Here is a 6,466-nt window from a genome sequence, read left to right as displayed (position 1 = left end):
CTCATATATGTTCCCAAATGCAATCACTTCAGTTTTTTCTTTGTTTAACTGAAGAAATTTTTGCCACATTCATAAGTTAATTTCATCAATGCATTGGCAGAGGGTGTCAATGGGGCTGTAGTCATTAGGCAGTAAGGCTAGGTAGATTGTCATCAGCATAGCTGTGGTAGGAGATTTGTTTTTTTCTCATTATTTGGCTCAGAGGAAGCATATAAATGTTGAACAGGAGAGGTGCCAGAATCAAGCCTTGTGGGACTCTTTACGTCATGGGTGTCCATTTTGACCTATGGTCACCTATACTGACATAGTAACCTCTCCCTTCAAGGTAAGATCTGAACCATTTGAGGACCGTCCCAGACAGCTCAACCCAGTTTTCCAGCCTATCCAGAAGTATGTGTCAAATGCAGCACTGAGATCGAGCAGTACCAGCACTGTTAGTTTGCCTGAATCTGTATTTAGGCGGATATCATTGATTATCTTTTTAAGGGCGCTCTCTGTACTGTGATGTGATCTGAACCCAGATTAAAAATTGTCTAAACACCCCTTGAAGTTTAAGAACTTGTTAACCTGGTTAAAAACAAATTTTTCAATGATTTTGCTAATGAAAGGGAGATTTGAGATGGGCCTGTAATTGCTCAAAAGGGTATTATCCAGGTTGCTCTTCTTCAAGAGGGGTTTAACAACTGCAGTTTTAAGTGAGTTTGGAAAAATACCCCAGGAGAATTGAAGCATTTACCACTTTTAGAAGATCCATTTCTAAACAGGTAAACACCATTTTAAAGAATGATGTGGGAGCGTGTCAAGACTGCAGGTTGATGTTTTCATAACTTGCACAATCTCATTCATTTTCTGCCACTTTTTTGGGGCCGGGTCGCGGGGGCAGCAGTCTTAGGAGAGAACCCCAGACTTCCCTCTCCCCAGAAACTTCCTCCAGCTCCTCCGGGAGGATCCCGAGGCGTTCCCAGGCCAGCCGAGAGTCATAGTCCCTCCAGCGTGTCCTGGGTCCTCGAGGCCTCCTCCCGGTGGGACATGCCTGGAACACCTTCCTAGGTAGGCGTCCAGAAGGCATCCAAAACAGATGCCTGAGCCACCTTAGCTGACTTCTCTCGATGTGAAGGAGCAGCGGCTCTAGTCCGAGCTCCTCCCGGGTGTCAGAGCTCCTCACCCTATCCATAAGAGTGTGCCCTGCTACCCTTCGAAGGAAACTCATTTCGGCCGCTTGTCTCCTAGATCTTGTCCTTTTGTTCATGAACATAGGTGAAAGTAGGAACGTAGATTGACCGGTAAATCGTGAGCTTTGCCTTTCGGCTCAGCTCCTTCACAACAGACCGGTACATCGACCGCATTACTGCTGCCGCTGCACCAATGCGCCTGTCAATCTCACGTTCCATCCTTCCCTTACTCGTGAACAAAACCCCGAGATACTTAAACTCCTCCACCTGGGGTAAGGAATTTCCTCCAACCTGGAGATGGCAAACCACCTTTTTCTGGTGGAGCACCATGGCCTCGGACTTGGAGGTGCTGATTCTCATCCCAGCTGCATCACACTCTGCAGCAAACCACCCCAGTGCATGCTGAAGGTCCGTGTTCGATAAAGCCAACAGAACAACATCGTCTGTGAATAACAGAGATGAAATCTTGTGCTCCCCGAACCGGACCCCCTCCAGCCCAAGGCTGCGCCTTGAAATTCTGTCCATAAATATTATGAATAGAATTGGTGGCAAGGGACAGCCCTGCCGGAGTCCAACATGCACTGGAAACAAATCTGACTTATTGCCGGCAATGCAAACCAGACTCCTACTCTGTTCATACAGGGATGAGACAGCCCTCAACCGATCGCCTCAGACCCCATACTCCCCGAGCACCCTCTACAGAATGCCACGAGAGACACGATCGAATGCCTTCTCCAAGTCCACAAAACACATGTGGACTGGTTGGGCATACTCCCATGAACCCTCGAGCACCCTGGTGAGGGTATAGAGCTAGTCCAGTGTACCACGACCCAGATGAAAACCGCATTGTTCCCCCTGGATCCTAGGTTCAATCATCGGCCGGATCCTCCTCTCCAGTACCCTGGCATAGACTTTCCCCTGGAGGCTGAGGAGTGTGATCCCCCCATAGTTGGAGCACACCCTCCGGTCCCCCTTCTTAAGAATGGGAACCACCACCCCAGTTGCCCAGTCCAGAGGTACTGTCCCCGACCTCCATGCGAAGTTGTAAAGACTTGTCAGCCACGACAGTCCCGCAACATCCAGAGACCTAAGATACATAGGGTGAATCTCATCCACCCGTGCTGCTTTGCCACTGCGGAGCTTGCAAACTACCTCAGTGACCTCAGCTTGGGTGATGGGTGAGTCCATCCCTGCATCCCCAGTCTCCTTTCCTTAATGAAAGACATGTCAGTGGGGTTAAGGAGATCCTCAAAGTATTCCTTCCACCACCCAACCACATCCCCAGTCGAGGTCGATGTGGAGCTGCTTTTCCCTCCTGAGGCGCCGGACAGTTTGCCAGAATCTCTTTGGGGCTGACCGATAGTCTTCCTCCATGGTCTCCCCGAACTCCTCCCAGGCCCGAGTTTGTGCTTCCACAACTGCCCGGGCTGCAGCAGGCTTGGCCAGTCGATACCCATCAGCTGTCTCGGGAGTCTTGCAAGCCAACCAAGCTCTGTAGGACTCCTTCTTCAGCTTGATGGCATCCCTTACTTCCGGTGTCCACCACCGGGTTCGTGGATTGCTGCCCCGACAAGCAACACAGACCTTACGGCCACAGCTCCTCACGGCTGCATTAACAATGGAGTCAGAGAACATGGAACACTCAGTCTTCATGTCTCCAGCCTCCTTCGGGATCTGGTCAAAGCTCTTCCTGAGGTGAGAGTTGAAATCCCTCTGACTTGAGGTTCAGCCAGACGTTCCCAGAGGACCCTCACAATACGCTTGGGCCTACCAGGTCTGTCCAGCTTTCCCCCCTGCCAGCGGATCCAACTCACTACCAGGTGGTGATCAGTTGACAGCTCTGCCCCTCTCTTAACCCGAGTGTCCAAGACATGCCGTCGGAGATCAGACAATACAACCACAAAGTCGATCATTGACCATTGAACATGGTGTTCGTTATGGACAAACTGTGGTTAGCACAAAAGTCCAATAACAAAACACCACTCGGGTTCAGATCAGGGATGCCGTTCCTTCCAATCACGCCTCTCCAGGTATCACTGTCATTACCCACATGGGCATTGAAGCCCCCAGTAGAACAATGGAGTCCTCACCTTCCAGCACCCCTCCCAAGGACTCCAAGAAGGCCAGGTACTCTGCACTGGTGTTTGGCCCGTAGGCCCATACCACAGTGAGCGACCTATCCCCGACCCAAAGGCGCAGGGAGGCGACCCTCTTGTTCACCGGGTAAAACTCCAAAACATGGCGGCTAAGTTGGGAGCTATAAGCAAGCCCACACCAGCCCACCGTGAGCAACTCCAGAGTAAAAGAAAGTCCAGCCCTTCTCAAGAAGTTGAGTTCCAGAGCCCCAGCTGTGTGTGGAGGTGAGCGTGGAGGTGTAGTAATAATAGCAATAGTAATACCAGAATGGAAAAAATAGTTAATAAGTAGTTAAATAATATTATTGATCAGAAGTTGAGTGCACATAGTTTTACGTTAGAAAATGCAGTCTTGAACTTGCAGTCGGCAAGTACAGAATAGATTTAACACATTGATCAAGTGTGGTTTACAGTCACGCTCATGTAAAAGTAATAATCAACTAGTTTTGCCTTCATTCGTTTTGGATTTCAGTAGTGACAAAGAACGAGTCCTCAACACATGATTTTTTACAACACGTTTTTAAACATAATAGTTTAACTAATTTCTAATAACTACTTTATCTTTCCCAGCCAGTGCATAATATTTACTAGTTATTTTGCAAGATAGTTGTACTGAGATTAAAGTCCCTTTAAGTATTCTATAGTCTTTGATTCAGATTAAAGTGTAGCCTAATTTAAAGACTTAACTAGTTTATGTTAACTAGGAAAGTTGGAATAATTAGTCAAGTTAGTGTATAACTGGTTTGTTGTGTAGACAGTCAAAAATAATACAGTAAATATTTTTGAGGAGGCAAATAATACTGACCTTAAAATAGTTTTTTTTTTTTTTTTATTAAAAATAGCTTTTGTTCAAAACATAAACTATAGGAAATAAGACTTAATATGACTCCAGAATAATTATTTTTGTTTTAAACGAAATACTGTGAAAATCTCCTTGGTATGTAAAAGATCACTTGGACATGTTTTAAATTATTTTAAGTTAATGGGAGGGCAACTGCATCTGTTCAAGTTTACAGGTGCGAAAATGTGCCTTGATGTACTTGAATGTTAAAAATGTGTACAAAGTTACTTGTCAAATAAATTAACATGGAAGATTATTTTGAGTTAACGTTATTTAATTAGCTTGTTTATGAAGACTGCAGAGTGATGCATGACAACAAATGACTTTGAATAATTGTTTAAGTAGTTTGAGATGCATGTTAAAGTGTGCCCGCTAAAGCACAAGTGGCCCCTGCCCAATTACGAGAACTAGGTCTAGGTCTAGAACTGCCACTGGCTCTATAAACGTTATAAATAAAGCAGGACGCACATTTGTTATTATCCTCTGCAAATCATCTGTTCTTGTGTTATTTATTAAGTGCTACAGCCTGTCACCTCAAATGTATAACCTGAAAGTTTAGATGATAGACTATTACAAATTTATAACAATATATTTTATAATTAATCAAAACTATTAAAAAGCTGGGACTACACTGAAGGAAAGGGAAAGTGAAAGTGATAAACTCTTTCTAGCGATGTAGGATATTTTTTTCAGGATGAAATCTTAAATTATATCAGGCTACTTTCAACTGGATTAAATATTTTAAGGCCTTTAAAAATAGTTCGAATGAATAAATATATACATATACAATGTTTCCTCTAGGAGTTTTTCCAGATGTGGCAGCAGACACTTGGGCCTTTTACACAGATCTACCAACTACCTGTGGCGTTTCAATGAAAAATGTTGTGAGCACAGTATTCGCATTCATGTAATACAAGCATGCAAATTTCTTTGCTTGTGCGCCGATTTCCTCTGTTCGTGCACAAAACTTCTTGCACGCCCTCAAATACATGCTGCTCAAGTGCAGATTTTCTTGTGTGCTCTCAAATAAACGCTGCTGAAGTGCGATTTAGTGCGTTTATGTAACAAGCATGTCTCCAACATTTATTAGATTTGCTAGGAATATTTATGAATGTCTCCAATAGACCTACAGAGTAAAGTGAAACAGCCTTAAACTCCAGCAAGATAAAGTCATCTATACATTTTAAATTATTATAAAGCATTTTCTATTATCTATAAAGTATAATTATGGGAACTGTGTTCGTCTTAACTGAAAGTTACGCCGTGTTTGCTAGCCTGTAGCCTCATGCAACACGCACCTGTCAGTATGTCACCTTAAAGGGTTAAACACATGACGCACTGCACTACTGTGATTACAGAAAAGTTCACGCTGTTAAATTTCACTTACCTTTTAACACGTTTTAGTGAGATTATATCCCGCTATTAAAAAAAACAACAACGACTGAATGTTTTTAATGAGTAGTAATAATGTAGCAGTGGCGGGTGAATTTTGCTGTGGCACCCCGCCATGGAAGAATGAATGTAGTGGAAACCATGTAATATATATCTATATCTATATATATATATATATATATATATATATATATATATATATTTATTTATTTTTTGGAGAGTGCGTGGTCTCGTCTTCCTTTTTTGTCCTCGGCTGATTACATGCCTGTATTTTAGCTACATGGAAACAGTGAGCTCTATGATATAAACCCATCAGAGTTACCCTGTTTTGCTCATGAGATCTGTTGTGGATAAAGGCTAAATTATAATTAAACTTGACAACAGAGACAGATATGTATTGTGTTGTATTTTTAAGCTATAAAAGAAAATACACATGACAGTTGAGCTGAGTGATTTGACGATTCAGCAGTTGTGTGGTTGTTGAAAAATCTCAGTTTCAAAAAGATCGACACTTATGACTGGTTTTGTGGTGCTGGGTCATATATTATCTGTCTTTCTTTTATTAGAATCAGTGGAACTTTCAAGAAGACTAGTAGCCATTTTTTTTTTTTTACTTTTTATTAATTACAGAGGACCACAGATTCAGTTAAAATCGTCTTATGAATAAAAGGTAACTTAAATCTTTCAGGGGGGTGAGCACAGTCAAATAATACTGATCAATGTTTTACATTTCTTTTCTGGAGCATAAACTAAATTGGCGTAGTGTACGAGTGTGTGAGAATGAGTGTGGGGTGTTTCCCAGTATTGGGTTGCAGCTGCGTAAAAACAAATGCTGGAATAGTGTGCGATTCATTCTGCTGTGGCAACCTCTAAAATAGAAACTAAGCCAAAGGAAAATTAATATTTTTATTAATTTGATGAAATTT

Source organism: Danio aesculapii, chromosome 5, assembly GCF_903798145.1.
Source record: "Danio aesculapii chromosome 5, fDanAes4.1, whole genome shotgun sequence".
NCBI classification, from domain to species: Eukaryota; Metazoa; Chordata; class Actinopteri; order Cypriniformes; family Danionidae; genus Danio; species Danio aesculapii.
Note: the sequence above shows the minus strand (reverse complement) of the source record.